The following is a 20671-nucleotide window of genomic DNA, read 5'->3' on the forward strand; positions in this document are numbered from 1 at the left end:
GCACGAGCCCACGACATGCAGGAGCACACGATATGCAGGAGCACACGACATGCAGGAGCACACGACATGCACGAGCGCACGACATGCACGAGCGCACGACATGCATGCGAACGCACGACATGCGCGAGCACACGACATGCACAGGAGCGCACGACATGCACGAGCACACGACATGCACGAGCACACGACATGCACGAGCTGTGTCAGACGCTTCAATGGCAACAGTTTGAGCAACATGGAGATCACAGAGCAAACCTCTGACTAGAGGCCCATTCTAGGAGGGGAAATGTGATTTGAGGTGAAAATGAACAAGCCTGGAGAATGCGGCATCAATCCCGCTGCCTCAGGTATGCTCTGCGGAAGGGGAATTAGCTCAGATGGTAGAGCGCTCGCTTAGCATGCGAGAGGTAGCGGGATCGATGCCCGCATTCTCCAACTTTTTTATGCCTTTTACTCATTTAATTGCATTAATTGGTTTTTCAGAGACTGTTATGTGATAAAGTGCTCATTTAGTTGCTGTTATTAAAATAAAAAACTTCTCGTGCAATTGTGTACGTTGAATTTGCCAAAACCGACCGTCGGTGTTTGGAAATGGTTCGTTTGGTTTTGTTAAACGTAGTGTGTAAAGAGGAGAAAAGTTTATGGTATGGGATTCTCATGGAGTCAAAAACGGAGGGGGGGGGGCTGTGCTGTCTCCAACTGCATTATCTTCCAAATAATCAGAAGGTGCAGCAGCGAGGTAACTGTCATCAACCTTCATATGTTGGGTAGTTGCCAATAAAGAGCAGAAATAAAACAAAAAGCATTTTTAATTTGTATCCGTTAACACTTTATTAAAACCTTTCTTTTCCACACTGCTTTCCCGTCTGTGTGTCTCCTTGTGAGTTATCCGGTGTGAAGGGCGCTGGAGTCAGGTCCACACTGTGTGTGTTACTGTTGAGCAGCCACAGGAGAAAGGTGTCCACACAGGCACAGGAATGATAAAACACCTGTGTGCAGCGTCACGTGCCGCCCAGCACCGCCTAAAGATAATGTATGGATATCCACAGGAGAAAGGTGATCACACAGGCACAGGAATGATAAAACACCTGTGTGCAGCGTCACGAGCCGCCCAGCACCGCCTAAAGATAATGTATGGATATCCACAGGAGAAAGGTGATCACACAGGCACAGGAATGATAAAACACCTGTGTGCAGCGTCACGTGCCGCCCAGCACCGCCTAAAGATAATGTATGGATATCCACAGGAGAAAGGTGATCACACAGGCACAGGAATGATAAAACACCTGTGTGCAGCGTCACGTTCCGCCCAACACCGCCTAAAGATAATGTATGGAGACCAAGAGAATGAAAAAAGGAAGGGAGGGGTATGTTACGGATACAAATGCTCCTCTGCGTAAGACCCAGAATAATTGGAATCAAATAACAAAATCCTCAGGTCCCACCGAGATTTGAACTCGGATCGCTGGATTCAGAGTCCAGAGTGCTAACCATTACACCATGGAACCGCCTGGACACTGCTTACGTCACCTCTCAATCATGGAAGGATGCGGTGTCGGTCATGTGCTGACTGTCTATTGGTCAATAGTGTCTGCTTAAACATCCACCTAAAAAAAGTCTATTTCACAATTAAATCCTTAAACAGGACACACACGACTTGTTTTTAGCCAACACATGGAATGACACATTGTTGCTTTAAACTGTCCTTTTAGGGCAGAGCTTTAACTTACTCTTGAAGTTGGTGTAAAGCGGAGAAACGGCGGACACAGGAGCTGCCCCCACAGAGGAGATAAAACAGGAACTTCCTAAATCCTCATCTCCTATAAATCAACACAGCGCGAGATTAATGTCACAACACAGACTCTGAACCGCCTCTCCCACAGCTCGGGCGGAGCAGGAAATAAACAAGCATTTCACACGGTGAGAGCTCAGGGCACGGGTGCCTTGTAATCCACGCGCTATTGATATCATCTGTACTCTTTGCTGTGTGATAAAAGGCAAACATCCATTAACCCTTCACAGTATTCATCTGTGGCTTTTTCCCTCCAGGTCATTAATATACATCAGCTGAGCAGCGAGGGCTGGGGTGGGAACAGGAGCCGAGGGGTCGGTGTAAACCACAGAGGGCTTTAGACTGATGGAAAGCAAGAGAGATTTATTAGGACTTTCAGAGCCATTTTGTTTTGGATGGAATAAAATACTTTGTATAATTAATGTTGCAATAGCTAAAAAATGTACTTCCCATACCGGGAGTCGAACCCGGGCCGCCTGGGTGAAAACCAGGAATCCTAACCGCTAGACCATATGGGAGGCTGTCAATGGATCGTATAGCACAGTCTCTGTCCATTCACATAAACGAGTCATACCTCATGATAGCTGCACAGCTCAGTGTATGTGAGCAGTGTCTGACCTGTCAGACTCTACTCTGTACATTTCAGGTCACTCTGCCACCCTCAGGGTCTGGCCCTCAATGAGGTCACAGACCCCCCACTCCTCACAAACCAGAAGGAATGAAGGGTCCTAATTTGTGCCACAATCTGCTCTTGTCTCATCATTTACAACCCTGGAACATCCCCAGACCCAGAGCCCAGGACCAGAGGACAGCAGCAGCCCCCGCATTGCCTCTTACTGCCCCCCCCTGGAGCCAGACAAAGCCACGCCCCTCTCCCCAGAACACCCTCCACTCCTGTGTCTCCTCACCAGGCTGAGGGCCCCACAGACCACTCTGCAGTGACCGTCCAGCTGCTTCCTTGAGTCCCCCCTCACCCCCTTGCACCTGTCACAGGCCCCAAGCTGCCCCCCAGGGGGCTCCAGTCACCCCCTCTCCTCCTACTATCAGCCCCGAACCCAGTCCTGACACTCGATTGGTTCACACAGAGGAGGGGGGGCAGCTCAGGCCATCCTGGCTTCTTCCCAGGTATCTTCAGATGCTCAGGGTGACCGCCAGGGGGCAGCACCGCCACAGCACTCACAGCCCACAGGGCCCTGGAGCAGCAATGGGGAATCAGCATCCTTGACAGGGGCAGACCCCGAATAATCCTGCACAGCATTCTGGGAGAGCGGAGGAGGAACCTCTGCGGTGTGTTTACAAACAGTAAACACCTGCTGGCAGATTTATGAAGGCCGTGCGCCGCCGGTGCGTCATTTTTAACATGGGAAAAAGTGACGCACCGGCGGCGCAAGGCCTTCATAAATGAGGTGAAAAGCAATAAACACACATTTGTAGTCATTCTCAGCTGTGTTGTCTCTTTCTGACATCATGCCAATTTAAAAGAACCGAATGGAAAAACTTTTTTTTTTTATCGGGTAGGATAAGATACGACTGCAGCCTGGGAGGGCAGATTGAACATTCTGAAGTACAAATGTTTCCGTATTTATTCATGTCAAATGTAAACAAGTTATACATCAAAATATGTATCTATGTTTACACCGGGTGTAACAAGTGTGCACTAATAGGGTCATGGTGCAGTTTATTTCCCCCATGTGTTCCTTTCATACATGTGGGTCCCCAGTCAGCTTTCAGCTGCTCTGCCTTGTTATTCTGAGACAGGTGTTAAAAGGGGGGCCTGGTCCCTACTTTGGGGGCCCAGAGTACGGAGGCACCGGGGCACCGGAAGTAAACACCCCTCCTTGATACAACTATGGCCCGGTAACCTCTGATTGCCCTCTGACCCCTCAGACTGGATTCCTGCAGGCCTCTTTTGTAGAGGAGGTGGTACTGACGTTGAGTCGATGCTGCCGAGAGGTAAAGGGCTGAGAGTGGCTCCGCATTTCAACCCAGTCTCCTCCTATTATCATCTTTGTTACACCCACAGCATATAAGAGCTCTGATAGGTCAGAGGGGACAGCCCTCTTGTCACCTTCTGTTGTTTAAACAGATCCTGTTACAAGGACCAGCCCCTGAACTTTAAGTAAGACCAGCACCTGGGGCCCCCTGGGGTCTGAGGGTGTTTCACAGACAGGGACTCGCAGGCTATGGCGACCCCCAGTGACTGAATCACCTTTACTAACATCACAGACCAGAAACATAAAATGTAACATCGGATGAAGTTTAGCATGTATATAACTAGATAACATAACCCCATTATTAACTTTTGGATCCCATGGTGATTACCATTTTAAAAATTAAAATACATGAACCGCAAAAAACACATTTAAGTATTTAATGCTACAAAGAGCATTCAACCCCAAAAAATTAACTCTTAAAACACCATAACAAATGTTACTGAGGATCTACAGCAATAATGTATCCAAAAGTAAACACGAAACACCCTAAATAAATGAAACAACAAATATAACTCTGATCCGACCAAGATACCTACGTGTTGGAGCGCTACATATATATATAACTAGATAACATAACCCCATTTTTAACTTTTGAATCCCAAAAATAATAAATGCAAATATATCATTAAAATCAGTCACGACTCAGCCGTTTTCCAATATCTGTCGGGTTTGCAGTTTTAACAAGTGTTTAAAAACAGTAAAGTGTCTAGATGGCTGGGCTCCGTGCCCGCTCCTCGTGCCATATAGCGCCTTGTTATCACATCCAGCTGAACTTTTGATAGCTCAGTTGGTAGAGCGGAGGACTGTAGTGGAGTGTCTGTCATCCTTAGGTCGCTGGTTCAAATCCGGCTCGAAGGACTTTTGCAAACTCTTCACTTTTTTCCTCTGCTTTACAATAGAAAGCGCCTCTTTCTCAGACCCTCACACGCCGGGGCTTTTCCTGCCTCCTCTCTTCACCTTTACAGCCCAGCTCTCTCGTCCGGCTGGGGGGGGGGGGGAGGGAGGGTCTCTTATCTATTTAAGCGTAATAGTTTAGAACTTACAGACACATTGTGAAAGTAAAAGTGCCACTGGGCGGACGTGCACGCCCCACCACCCTCCTCAGAGATCTTATATCCCCAGGTCCAGCATGAGTACCTAACACAGGTCGGTGTTTACCCTCTGTATTGGGACATGATAGGACTACAGGTCCCTGCCTTGTAAGTAAAACCCTGTCCAGTAGGGAGACAAACTGGCATGGGTGCAAATTAAGGACGGTGAGTGTAAAAATTCAGGACAAAACTTTGGGATACAAGTAACGTTTTACAGACACATCAGAGGAGGCCGCGCAATAGTATATAAGTAAGCCCATCAATATCCAAACATATTCTTCCATTTGCTAACCTATCCATCATGTCTCCTTCCTTCCATCCATCATTTCATTCATCTATCCACACTTTCACCCTATCCATCAGTACACTCATCCGTCCACTCATCCGTCCAGCCATTTGCCCTTTCACCCATTCAGCCATCCTTTTACTCACTCATCCATCCACCCAGTCACTCATCCTTCCACCCATTCACCTTTCCAGTCATCCATCCATCCTCTCTTTCTCTCTCCATTGACTCTTTCACTTAGCCATCCTTCCTTCCATCCATCCACCCATCCCTCTACTCATCCACTCATGAATCCATCCATTGACCCTATCACTCATCCATCCATCCTTTCACTCATCCATCCACCCTTTCACCCTATCCATCCATACACTCATCCATCCACTCTTCCACCCATCCATCCGTTCACTCATCCATCCAGCCATTTACCCTTTCACCCATTCAGCCATCCTTTTACTTACTCATTCATCTACCCAGTCACTCTTCCTTCCACCAATTCCCCTTTTCAGTCATCCATCCATCCTCTCTTTCTCTCTCCATTGACCCTTTCACTTAGCCATTCTTTCTCTCATCCATCCACCCATCCCTCTACTCATCCACTCATGAATCCATGCATTGACCCTATCACTCATCCATCCATCCTTTCACTCATCAATCCATCCTTTCTGTCATCCATCCACGTTTTCACACCCTCACTCATCTATCCATCCTTTTGTCCATCTACCCTCCCTTTCACTCACTCATCCATCCTTACATCCACCCTTCCACTCACCCGTCCATCCATTCACACTTTCACTTATCAATTCATCAATCCATCCATCAATTCACGCATCCATCCACCCATTCACTCGCCCATCAGCCATCCTTTCACTCATCCATCCTTTCACTCATCCATCCACCCATTTACCCATCCATCTACCCTTCCACCCATACATCCACTTACCTTTTCTCTCATCCATCCTTCCACGCATTCATCCATCCATCCATCCTTTCTCTCATTATCCATCCATTCACCCTTTCATTCATCCATTCACCCTTTCACTAATCAATCCAGCCATCCAGCCATCCCTTCAATTACTCACTTGCCCACCTTTTCATATGAATTATGAGCTGAGCCCTTGACTGCAGAGTTGCAGACAGAAGAGGCCCATCAAGAATGTCACCCTTGCTGTAGTTCCTAAAGCAAGGGGTTGGGTGGGGGTAGGGTTCACTATGCCCCTGCACGTAGGCAATCTCAAAACGTGGAAGTCATGAGTCAAGTATGATGCACAGTGCCAGGAAGTGAGGTGACTGTGGCATGGTGTTTTATTTGTATTTTATTTGTATCTTAAGGTATTTGTAGAGTGCAACACTCATTCCAAGGTACATCACAGCCTGTTGTTTCCAGGGCTTTAAGTTGGATGAAACAAAATGGGGGGCGGAGGGGTGTCTCTTCAAAGGGGGTGTTTAGTGTAATTAAGGATGTGGCTTAAAACACCTAAGCTAAAAATCTATGCTTAGCATAGTTTGTTGCTGGACTGGTATTTTGCCTCTTTTGTCATTGTATGCAGAAAATTAACACAACAAGTAATGTTACACCTGCAAGCCAAAACTATTGGCTTTGTCAATGGTTGTTAGTAGCATAAGATAAAAAAGCAGCAACCATTGCATCGTTGAATATAATATTGAAAATGCACTTTTCTAAAATGATGAGACTGAAAGAACTATAGCCCCTTCTTTTTAACTTGTTTCCCCACCTTCTTTGAATGAACTGGATTCTTACGTAGCAGCATTGGCGTTTTTGCACATTTCTTCCATCTGACAGAATTCCCTGCCCTAGGCCTAGGCAAGAGGAGGCCAACACATGCTGGGAGAGCCCAGACTGGCCCATTGTCATTCTGGATGTGGCAATCAGCCAGCACACAGAATGACAATGGGCAGGTGGGGCTGCTCTTGTGCTCCCAGGAAGAGTGCGAGGCGGCCCCATCAGGGAGCTGAGGCTTCATGCAGGGGAACAGTGCTATTCCCCAATGCCCAAAATTACGGACAAAAGGCATCCGTAAAAGGGATCATCACAGACAACGGACGTGAGATCCAAATTCCAGACATTCCGTGACATTTACACACGGTTGGTCACCCTACTGTCCAGGGGGAGCTGCTCATGCAGATGCATGTCTGGGAAACCTGGAGCTGTCCTCCTGCAAGGTCCCTGAGAAGAAGCTCTGACCCACGCATTGTACTTTCTATTTTTCTTGGTTCATTGGTCACTGATATTTTTAGGTCTAGCCTGAGCAGTGCATGCGCTGCTCTGCGATGCATGCTGTTTTGGAGTTTGTACTTGGAGTCCCGCCCACTCTCCGCCCATATTTGTCACTGGCTTGTGCCATTGTCCTTCGTAAATGCTGGCTCCTGATTCCTTAATAGGCTTGTTAGTTCCTCCTTAGTAGCGCCTTGTCTTCATTTGTAACCTCCCATAAGGACTTGCCCTTTTACTTCGGTTGTTAAACTGTAGGTCTTTTTTTAGTCTGTAAGCCAGCCGTCGCCGCTGCAGGTAACAGCAGTGGGGCCGCGTGAGGTGGAACTTTGATTCTCTCATAATTCCTCCTCACTTGGCCCCACCTCGCCCCAGCGCTCTTAACTGCAGTGGCCGATGCTGCTGGAAGCACTATTTTCTTTAATGAGTTTCTCCTACTACGGGCACTACATGCTTTCCTTCAACATTCACCGCTCAATGCGCGCATTCACGGGACGCTTTCACTAAAATAAGCACCCCCATACAGCGCTTTCATTTTAATAGCAGCCACTGATGTTTCTTTAGAAAAGGCTCGTCTAAAAAGGAAAATGCAAAAACAACAGTTGATGGACAGAATGCAGAACAATGTCACACATTCACCCCAGTACAGAGATCTGGGCCTAAATCCATTGTTTTTTTGCTCACCAAGCCACCCCAGTTCAGACATGGCCATATGCAAATCAGCCTTGACCCTGTGCCTCATGGGAACAGTCCAGCCCGAACTGCCAAGCCATGTCTTCCCTGGACCGGAATCAAGCATCCTAGTACCGGTTTCTGGCTATCAGCCGTCATCAGCCAGGATAGCTTGACTCCAGTGGCGTGGAGAGCACGGGACTCAAGTCTGAGCATGCTCGTCCCACTCGGGGTGACAAATGCAAAAACAACAGTTGATGGACAGAATGCAGAACAATGTCATACATTCACCCCAGTACAGAGATCTGGGCCTAAATCCATCGTTTTTTTGCTCGCCAAGCCACCCCTGTTGAGACATGGCCATATGCAAATCAGCCTTGACCTTTTGCCTCATGGGAACAGTCCAGCCCGAACTGCCAAGCCATGTCATCCCTGGACCAGAATCAAGCATCCTAGGACCGCTTTCTGGCTATCAGCCGTCATCAGCCAGGATAGCTTGACTCCAGTGGCGTGGAGAGCACGGGACTCACGTCTGAGCATACTAAGCCACTGGAGTCAAGCTATCCTGGCTGATGAAGGCTGATAGCCAGAAACCGGTCCTAGGATGCTTGATTCCGGTCCAGGGAAGACATGGCTTGGCAGTTCAGTCTGGACGGTTCCCATGAGGTACAGGGTCAAGACTGATTTGCATATCGCCATGTCTGAACTGGGGTGGCTTGGTGAGCAAAATAACAATGGATTAAACCCAGTTCTGTCACTTGGGGTGAAGGTTTTGCCATTGTGCAACATTCCGTCCATCATCTTGTGTGTTTTGCTGTTCACCCTTAGTGGGAAGGGTATGCCCAGACGTGGGTCCCGTGCTCACTAAGCCACTGGAGTCAAGCTATCCTGGCTGATGAAGGCTGATAGCCAGAAACTGGTCCTAGGATGCTTGATTCTGGTCCAGGGATGACATGGCTTGGCAGTTCGGGCTGGACTGTTCCCATGAGGCACAGGGTCAAGGCTGATTTGCATATGGCCATGTCTGAACTGGGGTGGCTTGGTGAGCAACATAACGGATTAAACCCAGATCTGTGACTTGGGGGGAAATGTTTTGCCATTGTGCAACATTCCGTCCATCATCTTGTGTGTTTTGCTCGTCTAAAAAGGAACGTGGCCTCTATTAACAATATAGCGCAGCATGGGGCGTTTGTAAACAACAAGCATTTGCACAAATGCAATAGGTCTTGCATTTTAGAAATTTTGACCTATTGGTATTGTAAATGACAATGCCTTTTATTATTGCCGTTTTTTTTAACGCATAAATAAAAGGCATAGTTATTTACAATGCCTATAGCTCAAAATCTCGCAATTGCGAGACCTATTGCATTACAAATGCTTGTTCCTCTCTAGTTTGTAGTGTAGAAGGCGCCTTTATAATGTGATACCAAATATTTACCTTAAAGGCCTGTAGAACGTTGACACAAAAGAATTCATTAAAAGTTACTGAAGCTGCTGAAAGTAAAGATTCTTTTGTAACGCAAGGCTTGGATAAGAGAGATACCAGAACAGCGAAGGATGCTAGCTGAGCCACAAGTAATTTCAGCATGTCACATTTAGAAATATGTCTGGTACGTGCTATGATATTGCAATTATTCTATGGAAAAGTACTAGGGCTAATCATTGCATTACAGTGGAAAGTCCCAAAAGATGCCTAATTAAGACACGTGGTCAGCAACAGTATATTTCGGACCATAAATGGTATAGCGCAGCCTAGGCCTTTGCTAATTGGTCAAGTATTCGATGCTTAATTTGTGTTACGTGCATTGTGATGCTGTATCCTCTGATGGTTTGTGTCAATAAAAGCTGTCAGAGACGTCACTTCTTTGGGCACTCAGCAGCTATGCTGACTGTCTCCGTGCTGCACATATTTGTATTATCTTGTCATCTATAATACATTTTCTCGACCCTATGTGCTGACTGCTATTATTTTATTTAGGCTGCCACAGTAGTGTGCTATGAGAGTCTTTTACATCTTCGACACTTGTAAAGTCTCAACAGATTTCAGTCTATTTAATGTGCAGGTGATTTCTTTCTTTATAACTTTATATTCTGCTTCAGTGTAGAGTGTTTTCTATTCCTGTTGTTGTTTTTCCTCCTATTGGATGGAACTGTCTTCCACATTGAAAAACACTACTGATTGTTGCATGATATTTTTTGTCTTGTACCTACTTTAATTTAATAGCAAAACCTGCACTGGCAGCATGCTGCACTGACAATGTGTCTTATTGTACGTGGTGTCTCTGAGCAGCATGTTCACTGGTGGTTGAGTGGTTAGGATGTGCTGCTTTTATTGCTTTGGCCTGGGAGCAATTCTCAGTCAGTCAAGAGTAGAATTTTTCTTTTGTGTAATGTACTCCTATTCCGACAGGGAAACATTTAATTTGTTCATTTTTATTACATTGAACCAGATTTTATTTATAACATTTAAATTGGAAATATTTTATTGCATACATTCTTCTTTAATCTACTTGCCACCAGTAAACATTTCAGGGACAGAAATTGCTGACCGAAAAGTGACTGAAGGCCAATGGACTGGGGTTGGGGCATTTCTATGAGTGGAGCGCTTGGAGAGGAGCCTGGTCAGGAGATGGGCCTTGGTCTTGGAGGGACCACTTCGCCCCCGAGGAGACAGTTGACTAGCACAGAGAGAGTACAGTGCAGAGTGAGCAGCAGGGCAGAGTCTCTGCTAGGTTGGTGCTGAGGAGTGATGGTGGACTCTCACCTGCACAGTTTGGAGGCCTGGAATTGTAATACACCCCACGGCAGGTGTGGTTGAGATGGTGTACCCTGCCTGGTGCGGTTGCCAACTGGCCATACTGGTTGGCGCAGATCAGGACCTCGGTGGCTGTCCTGATCAAAGAGTGGACTGGACCCGTGGGGCAGAGCTGCGACTGAGGGCGCCGGGTAGGGCCTCTGAGACTGCCATGGGCACAGAGAAAGGGCCCAAACCCACCCAGGGGAATACTATGATAAATTATCTAACCCCGCAGTCTACCACAAAGAGGACACACGCTTGATGGACGCTCAGAGGTCCCAGGTTCAGATGGAAACTGAGTGGGAGCCCTCAAGGGTGGAGATGTTGACAGCGATGCATTGCTCCCAGGTGGCCCTGGAGGGGAAAACTGAGACCCTCTCCATAGATGGTAACCTCCTCTGCCCCAACCTCCACAAGGTGGTGTAGAGACTCCACGCAATCAAGGGCACGATCACTGACCTGCAAAGGGAGGCCAGGACTCTGAAGGAACAAATGGCAACGCTAACAACAGACTTGGGCCCTGCAGGTTAGGCCAGAAGATGCAGAAAAACACTCCCGCCGCAACAATCTCCACTTCCTGGGGTTCCGGGAAAGGACGGAGGGGGACGACGCTGGGACCATTCTGGAGAATTGGATAAAAAGTGAGCTTTCCCCGGAGGGCTTGACTAGGTGGTTCATCATCAAGAAGGCCTATAGGGTACTCATGCTGGTGCCCCCAACTGGGGCGTCCAGAGAGCTATAATAGCACGTATCCTGAATCACAGAGATTGCAACTGCATTCTGTGGGCATCTAGAGAGGCGGAACCCGCACCATCGAGAACCATGCCATATCTATTTACCCAGTCTATACCAACTTTTTTTTTTTGTCCTCATTAGCCACCATGGTTTCAAATGTTGACAACAAAAATAGAAAGAACGTCATGCTGCCTCAGTTACAATACTGGAAGGGATTCAGCTTACGTGTGGTTCCTACTCCCAACAGCAGTGACTCTTTCTGTGGAGGTCAAACGCCTAGCAATCTAGACGGCAAATAAAACCAAAATACCAATTACTGCCATTGCATGCCGAGATTTCAACGGAGGAAAAAGGCATAACAGGGAGATTAAGCCATAGCTGCATAATCATTGGACACGGGGGGAAAAAAAAACCAAAAAAAAAACCCTGATTCATCAATGGACCCAATGAAGTAAATGCCAAAAAGCTCTCTTATCTTGGTTTCCAGCCCTAGCAAGGTCTAACTTTGATACTTGCAGAACTGAGGCATAACAATCATTAAGAGAAGGAGGGGTAGGATCCTTCCATCTTCTGCAGATTTCCCTTCGTGCCAGTAAGATGGAATAGAACAGAAGATTCTTGGCTGGGCTCCGCGCATGATCTTAAACTCAAAGATGACAAGTTGGAGGTCAATTGTTACAGGAAAGCCCAGTGAGGACGTGAATGTGTTGCTTATTGAGTCCCAGAATGGAGCCAAATGGGGACAGTCAAAGAACATATGCACATCAGGGGCCGCCTCTAACCTACACCGAGCACATGCCACCGGACCTCCTGAGGAAATTTTTTACAACTTCTGTGGGGAATAGTAAGCCCTGTGTATAGTAAAAAGGTGATTCCTACGGAGCCAAGCCAGCTTAACAATGTCCCCCAGAACCTTACAGGATGTCAACCACAGATCTTGCACGTTTTGGCCAAGAATTATAGGACCCCACAGGGACTCGGGTAGATGAAATTCACCATCAATTTCTTCCTGGATTAGGTTGTACCATAGGGAGATCTCCTTCCTGGCCAGGGATTTATCTAACAAAAGGGATTCAAGTTGACAACTCCCCCCTAATGGTAGACTACCCCCCGAGAGGACTGGGAGGCATACACTTGAGCCCAACTAACTATCTGCATGTACTTAAATCTCAAAAGATTAGACCCAACTTTGATGATTAAACAATCCCAAGGGAGCAAACACCCTTCCACAAATAAGTCTCCCCAAACTTCTATTCCTACCTCCCTCAACGGGACTGCCAAACTGTCTCCCAGCCATCCTCGGCTTTCGGGAAGACCCCAAATCAGGGGCCTACTAGAAAAGTAACCCAGCTTTATTGATGACCTCAACCTAGCCCAATTTTTTGCCATACCCTGCAACACCTTCAATTTGACTTTTTTAAAGAACTTGGGGTCTCCAAATTTAAACAGAAAACCTGACTGAGCGACTCCTTCCCCTTTCAATAAAGCTGAGAACATACTCCCAATGCCCACATCTGTTGACATCTTTAATAGCATTCGAGCATGGGAAGGTTGGAACGCCCACGCGTAAATTTGCAGATCCGGAGCTGCCGGGCCGCCTTTCTCCATACGCCGCCTAAGTTTCTTCCAAGCGATCCTTGGAATTCGTTTATTCCAAATAAAAGAAGTGATATCTCCCTGTAATTTAGACAATAAAGATGCATCGAAATGAAGAGGGATTGTGTTAAATAAAAAAGAAATCTTTGGTAAAATAGTAATTTTCACCAAATTAACTCTGCCTAACATAGATAATGGGAGATGTAACCAAGATCTCATTAATTTACGGCAATCTTTTGCAACAGCAGTAAGGTTGGTTGTAACAATCTGATTAATGTTGTTAACAATACTAAGCCCTAGATATCGAAGACTCAAACTGGGTTGCAAATTTATCTCGCTAGCATCATCATTCCAGACCATCATTTCAGTCTTCGAGAAATGTACCTCGTATCCTGAAATTTCCCCGAACTCCAACGCCAGCTTAATAGCTGCTGGAAACGCGGTGCGGATCTCCGATGAAAAAATCAAAATATCGTCCGCATATAGGGCCACCCTCTTTTCCCATCCCCTATAAATGAAAGGCTTGATGTTAATATCCTCTCTTAATCTTTGAGCAAAGGGTTCTATATAAAGATCGAATAATAGAGGGGAAAGAGGGCAGCCCTGCCGTGTCCCCCTTGTGATCTTAAAAGGGTCCGACAAGTCTCCATTCACCGGAACGCAAGCTGTAGGGCTCTGTTATAGAAGGCTAACTGCTCTACGAAAGCCATCACCGACATTGAATTTTGCCAAAGCCCCCGACAGGTACAACCAGTTGACCCTGTCGAAGGCTTTGGTGGCGTCCAACGTGAGGACAGGTAAGGGCATGGAATCCGTGGTTGCCATATCGATGGCTCCTATCAGGTCATACTTCAGTTTGAAGAGTTGACGACCCTTGACGAAACCCTTCTGGTTTGAGTGTAAAATATCAGGCGCAACCAGACCCAGCCTCCTAGCCAAAATGGCAGCAAAAAATGTATAGGCAGCGTTCAATATTGAGATTGGCCTGTATGACCCACAGTTCGAAGCCGACTTCCCGGGCTTTAAAATAAGAGTAATTGACGCATTGTCCCATGTTTTCGGAGGCAATACCCCTTCCTGTAATATTTGGTTAAATAAAATAGTGAGAAAGGGAGTTATTTCTTTTTCCAGTGCTTTGTAGATTTCAGCTGGTAAGCCGTCTGGACCTGCCGCCTTGCCCCCCTAACTGCCCTGGATTGGAGCCCTAACCTCCTCTTCGGAGATTACACTATCGAGAAAAATGCGTTGTTCCGGGGAGAGTACAGGTAGGGAGATTCTACCCAGCCAACTCTCAATACTCTCTGGAGCGATCTTTTTGTCCTCCTGATATATAGACTGGAAAAACTCTCTAAATACTCTTCTAATATCTACATCGAAGAGAAAGTGCCATCGCATGTCGTAACAGACTCAATGTTGTTCCGGACCTGATCGGTTTTAGACTTCCAGGCCAATAGTTTACCAGCCCCTTCCCCATACTGGAAGTGAGCTAATTTACTAGCTTCCCATTTCTGTAAAATTCTTTGGTTTAGGACTAAAGCCAATTGTCCTTTTAAAGAGGGTAGTTTGTTATGTAACAGAAACAATGTAGATTCAGAGGCGGTGATATTAGCATCAACATCAGCTTGAGTTTTAGATAAATCAGCTTCAATAGAAGCGACTTCCAGTTTATACTGCTTCCTCCGGAATGCAACCTTATTTGTGATAAAACCTCTCAAACAGGACTTAAAGGCATCCCACACTATGCTGCAGGTAGCTGACCCAATATTAACTTGCATATAATTCTGGGCTTCAATTTTTATGAAGGAAACATCTTCAGGTGACGAGAGCAAAGAACGGTCAAAAGACCAAGATCTAGAAGAGGTTTTAGTGACTCCAGTAAGTTCCAAGGATACTGATGAGTGATCTGAAAGATGAAAAGGGGAATAACAGACTCTCTTAACGGAGTCCACCAACTTATGGCTAATTAAGAAAAAGTCTATTCTCGATTGATGGTGATACTTGTAGTTGCGAAAAGAGACTCCTTGTTGTTGTCCTGACCTGGTCCTCCAAATGTCTACATAGCCGTATTGCTTCATGCAATTTAACAGGAAGGCTCTAGATTTTGAAAGAGCCTACGGTCTGCTACTAGGGGTCTTATCTAATGAGGGGTCCAATACTATATTGAAGTCCCCCGCGAGAATAATCGGTTCCGGAAAAGACAAAAGTTACGAGAATAGGGACTCAACGACCGAGGGATCGTCCTGGTTCGGCCCATAATACCCGACAAACGTAAATTGGGCCCCTGCAATGACTACTGTAACGATGACCCATCTGCCACCTGGGTCAACCATCTGAGAAACTACTCTCGTTTTTATAGATTTTTTAAAGAAGATAGTCACCCCCCTAATATTCATTGTTTGTGAAGTTGATATTGAAACATCGATCCACCTGTTTTTCTTAGCCAAATTAAGCATCTCTGTCTGTATTAAATGTGTCTCCTGGAGTATAATGACCTGCGCATCCGAATCGCGCAAATATTGCATGATCTTATTGGCTCTAGGTTTGGTGCGCAGACCATTAACATTCCAGGAGAGGATTTTGAGACTACTCATAAGGCATACCCCTACCACCAAATTTCCTTTGATCACGAGAGAGAAGGCTAACACAAATCCGCCATACCTGTGAGGCTAAGTCACCTGTCAATAGTGTGTTACTATTAAAACTGGCAGTCTATACCAACTTGATATTATGTTGTGTTGTTGCTTAGCAATTAGGTTGCACGTGTTATAGTTGCAACCTAGTTGGCAGAATGTTTATCATCAATGTTAGGTTCTCATTTTATGAGTGCCGCTAGGGCAGATCGTTACGAGGTGGATGAGAATGTGGTTGCATCCACCTACACTCTTCAGGAATAAAGATACATTTACTTATCATTGTTTTATCATCTCTTCACTGGTGACGAGGGACCGTCCTGAAGAGTGAAGAACCTACATGTGCAAGAAACATTTTACTATTTTGGAAAAAAGCTGATTTTTTGGTTACTGATCAGTTTTGCTGATTTCTACGCAGACGGACTTTGCCGTACATTGGGAGAAGAAATTCTGGTTATGGCAAGTTTCCGTTCATGTTATCGAAGTTTGTGGTGTTTTGGGAATTACTTGGAGCTGAGAAAATATTGCGCTATTGACTGCATCTTTTAAACGCATCCGAAGATTCCACCCGCACCGCTTACCTGACTTCATTGAGGTGCAGCGTGTAGTGCTTATGACGTCTTCCTCTTTACCAACGGAGTAACGTCGTCGCCCAAACCTCGCTGCGTGCGAATGTGAGTCGGCCATATTGGATCGCAAAGAAGTTTGTTATCGTTGCCTAGCAACGTTGTACGGAGCAATTTCACCGTGATGACTTTGTCGAAAATTGGTTTGTTGAAGAAATTTCTTCACCGCTTTACAAATCAAGCTGGATACTCCATTATTGGCAATTGAAATGTAACTCGTAACATTTATGCACACAATGCGGCCCCCGGGGGAAGCGAAGGTCGCAGACCAGTCTTCCCCCGGGGTTTTCGCGCAGTAGCGGAAGGACAAGGTGAGGGGGGCGGGCTAGAGGGGTCAAAGGAAGGGGTGGGATTGGGAGGCCATATAAGGTGTCAGGAGAGGAAGATCCGGCCTCTTCCTGACACCTTAGCACCACCGGGAGGGTTAGAGAAAGTTTGGGGAGGTTTTAGAATTTTGTGGGCCTGCTGCGTGGCGCGGCAAGGCCGGGGAGATCGTCCACATTTGCGATGTCCCCAGAGAGGTGTGCTGCGACGGTGGTGGTTTTGGCGTGGGAGACTCGCCGCTGGTCCCGTCGGAGGTGCAGGTAGGGGGGGGGGGCATCCTGTCCTGGGGGCGGGGGGGGGAGATCCTGCTGCGCGCACCTGGGGGGGGGGGGGGTTCGAACTGCAGCAGTGGATGGGGAAATGCCTTGACGGTTCCCAGCAACTTGAGGAGGTTAGTGGGTGAACACGAGGGCTGACTGCAAGCCACTCGCTCCCCAAGGGTGACTGACGGCAATGCGTCGATGGGACACGTCGGGACCCGCTGCTGGATGCGCCGGAGCTTTCAGGCAGGGGGGCGCCCTGTGCTGGGGGCGGGCGGTGGGGGGCTGCTGCACGTGCGCCTGGGGGGGGGGGTTCGGCCTGATCGCGTGGCTGCGTGGGACCTTTGGTGGGAGGGGGGGCTCTTGCTGGCCTGGGGGTGGGGGCCGGGGCTTCTCCCTAGCGGGGGGGGGGGCGTTTGTGTTGTATTGTATTTTGATGGCAGTTGTTTCTCCGGCTTTACAGTGGAAGCCCATCCCCTGCTACAGGCAAGGGCACCTCAATGGTGTAGCAGGTTTTTCTGGGTGTGGTTAGGCCGTGGGCTGTGGGGCATCGGTTACCGACGATGCTTGGGGGCTGACACCGGTTGCTTCTAGGACTCTCCTTTCTAGCATTGAGGTCGGGGCATGGACCCTTCTGGCTGGGTGGCATGCGCCAGTTAGTGGGCATGGGGCACTGGAGATAGCTTGGGGTCTGGGGCATGAGTGGCCTGGGGGGGGGGGTTTCGGGCACCGGGGTTTTTCCTTGTCGGAGTTTGCAAGTGGCGCGGTGCGGGGGTCAGGGGTGAGGGACTGCCAGTACGGCATGAGGCCCGGTGGTGCTTGGACCCGCCTGGTTATGGCGACCCGGTTGGGCGGCGAAACGAAGCTGGTGGTCGAGCCCGGCGGTAGGTGCGATGCCAGTTGGGCGCATAACGGCCTCCTAACGCTGGCCAGAAGCAGTAGGGGGGTCCGCGGCGGCCTGCCCTCCATCGGGGGATCGCGCAGTGACCACAACGGATTCTTACTCAGACAATGTCATATATAATGTTATGTATAAGATGCACGAGTGTGGGTATGGAGTTTGAAGGCAATGTGACGGGGTGGGTAAAGGGATTGCTTGTGGAATGGTTGTTGTGTGAGAAGGGCTGGGGCTGAGTGGGTTTTGCTGCGGCTGGCTAACCGGGGGTCGTGGCAGTGGGGCTTACTGGAAAAGATGGTCCAGTGGTGACAGACAGGGGCTCTCAGTAGTTTTTAAGGAAAAGGAGGCAGCCTGATTTTGGTGGTGCATGGTAGGTGGCCTTGGGGGGGGGGTTTGGGCTAGCCACATCCGGGTGTTGGGCCGGTTGTGAAGGGTTCTAACGGATGGTTTACAGGTCTTAGTTTCCTGGATGTGTCCCTTTGCCTGCGGTGCTAGACGGTTTAGGAATTTTTTCCGTTGCTGCGGGTGGGGTTGCGCTGAACGGTGGGGGCACCCAGCTGGGCGCACGCACTTCGAGCGGAGAGTGGCGGTGCGTTCGTTGTGACAACGGTGTGCCCGGACGTTGGCAGTGGGGGCTGGGCAGCGGCGTTATTAGTGTCGGTGTGTTTGGGGGCAGTAGGGGTTGGGTGTCGTGCATGGCGTATGGAGGGTAAAGCACATTGGGGGGGTCGGTGCTTTTCATTCCAAAGGGGAGAGGCTTTTTCTCCTGATTTTAATGGCCTTGGGTGTTGGCAGGCTGTGTTGTGGCAGGGTCATCTGCGGAGGCGTTTGGTTTCTGGGGGGCTGCTGACTTGGGGTGCCGGGAGGACATTACGGGTCTGTGCAAGAAAAGGTATTTGAGGCATGGGTTTTGCGGAGGTGTTAGGATGACTGCGTACGAGGGATAGGGACCACGAGGTGGGCTTGCGGGCTCATTTTCCTTTTCTATCATCAGGATCTGGAAGTTGAGTGGGAACCAGGCGGTCGCCTGGATCGGGTGGTTTTCTCATTGCATTTGGATGGGGGCGGTGAGTTTGTGCCTCTACGGGGGATGTGTTGGTTGCCCTGATTGGGGGATACAGGAGGGGGAGAATTTTCCTGGGATATGTCACATCTGGCGTTATCCCGGGGTTGCTGGCGGGGGATGTGTTACCAATGTCGTTTGTGGCAGTACAATGGCCGCTGGGTCACAAGACATATGGTTGCCCTGATTTGTGGATGCAGGAGGGGGAGAACTGTTACTGGGATATGTCAGGTTTGTCGTTATCCCGGGGATGCTGGTGGGGATGTGTTAACGGTGACGTTGTGACAGTATGATGGCCGTCGGGTCACAAGAAATATGGTTGCCCTGCTTTGGGGATACAGGAGGGGGAGAATTGTTACTGGGATATGTCAGGTCTGGCGTTATCCCGGGGGGTTCTGGCAGGGGGAGGTATTACTGGTGATGTTTGTGCCGGTATGATGGCCGTTGGGTCACAAGAAGTATGGTTGCCCTGATTTGAGGATACAGGAAGGGAGAACCGTTATGGGGATATGTCAGGTCTGGCGTTATCCCGGGGGATGCTGGCAGGGGGATGTGTTAAAGTGGAAGTTGGTGCCAGTACGATGGCCGTTGGGTCATAAGACATATGGTTGCCTTGATTTGAGGATACAGGAGGGGGTGAACTGTTACTGGGATATGTCAGGTCTGGCGTTATCCCAGGGCTGATGGCGGGGATATGTTCATGGTGACTGGGGCAAGGAGTACCCTGGTCGAAAGCATGGTTGGTGCTTGGGGGATGACGGCCTGGGGGTTTGAGGATTTGGAGGTCCAGGCCATGACGCCCTGGTGATGGGCCTGTTTGGGGGAGATTGGAGGTGCCCCCCCCCTTTTGGCAAGGGGTGGCACCAGTCCCGGTACATGGATGGTGGGGAAAGGTTATTCGCTTACACTAGGACAGTGGTACAGAGAGTGGATGGTCGTCCACGATGGGGGGTGCACCTCGCCTGGCGGGAGTTGGCCCGACAATCGTTATGTGTGCGGGATGCAGGCCTGGGTGGTGAATAGTCGTTCACTGCCTGTAGTGGGATCCACTGTGACCCATCTGACGCTCTGAGTTGTGTGAGACTAGGTGGGGATGACTATGCAGGCGTCTTGATTTTATTATAGACCAGGAGTTGTTCACGGTGGGCTTATATGTTCATCGGCAGAGAACAGCATGCTTTGGAGTGCTTCTTGAGCATCAGGAATCCTAAGGTTAAATATTCCTTAAAGGTACGGTGCAATCACATAGGGAGGGCGAACTGACTTACACGCTACGGTGCTGGGCGGGGGGCACTGCAATGAGGGAGATTGGTACAGTTTGACATGGAATACAAGAATGCTGGCTGTGTACACGGGAGACGGCCTTGTGAGGTGGATGGTTGTTCACCTTGGAGGGGGTGCTTGTCAAATGCGGCTTTGGTCCTGCATGAACCTTTTGAGACGCTGACTTCAGGCGTGGGGTGGATGGTCGTCCACCTCGGAGGGGGCGCACTTCCCAAGTCACATTGCATCATATAGGTTTACAGTGGAGGTGGACGAGAAGGTGGAGGGCCGTTCACCAAAAAAGGGGGGACTTGGCATTAACTAGGTTTGGCCTGGGAATCCTATCTGTTTCAATTGGGATGAGTACATGGGGATGGTCATCCGCCGTGGGGGGTGCACTGATAACGCATAAAG

At 48.5% G+C, this 20671-nt stretch overlaps 4 non-coding genes across 4 annotated transcripts; 2 read left to right on the plus strand and 2 right to left on the minus strand.

The window, feature by feature from the left end:
• Positions 1-362: 362 nt before the first annotated feature.
• TRNAA-AGC (transfer RNA alanine (anticodon AGC)) lies at positions 363-435 on the plus strand. The gene has a single exon. It is a non-coding gene; the product is annotated as a tRNA-Ala (tRNA).
• Positions 436-1436: 1001 nt separating this feature from the next.
• TRNAQ-CUG (transfer RNA glutamine (anticodon CUG)) lies at positions 1437-1508 on the minus strand. The gene has a single exon. It is a non-coding gene; the product is annotated as a tRNA-Gln (tRNA).
• Positions 1509-2238: 730 nt separating this feature from the next.
• TRNAE-UUC (transfer RNA glutamic acid (anticodon UUC)) lies at positions 2239-2310 on the minus strand. The gene has a single exon. It is a non-coding gene; the product is annotated as a tRNA-Glu (tRNA).
• A 2248-nt stretch (positions 2311-4558) lies between these two features.
• On the plus strand, positions 4559-4644 carry TRNAY-GUA (transfer RNA tyrosine (anticodon GUA)). The gene is given in 2 exon segments: positions 4559-4595; positions 4609-4644. It is a non-coding gene; the product is annotated as a tRNA-Tyr (tRNA).
• The last annotated feature ends 16027 nt before the right edge of the window (positions 4645-20671 follow it).

This window comes from Lissotriton helveticus, chromosome 1_2 (genome assembly GCF_964261635.1).
Source record: "Lissotriton helveticus chromosome 1_2, aLisHel1.1, whole genome shotgun sequence".
NCBI lineage: Eukaryota > Metazoa > Chordata > Amphibia > Caudata > Salamandridae > Lissotriton > Lissotriton helveticus.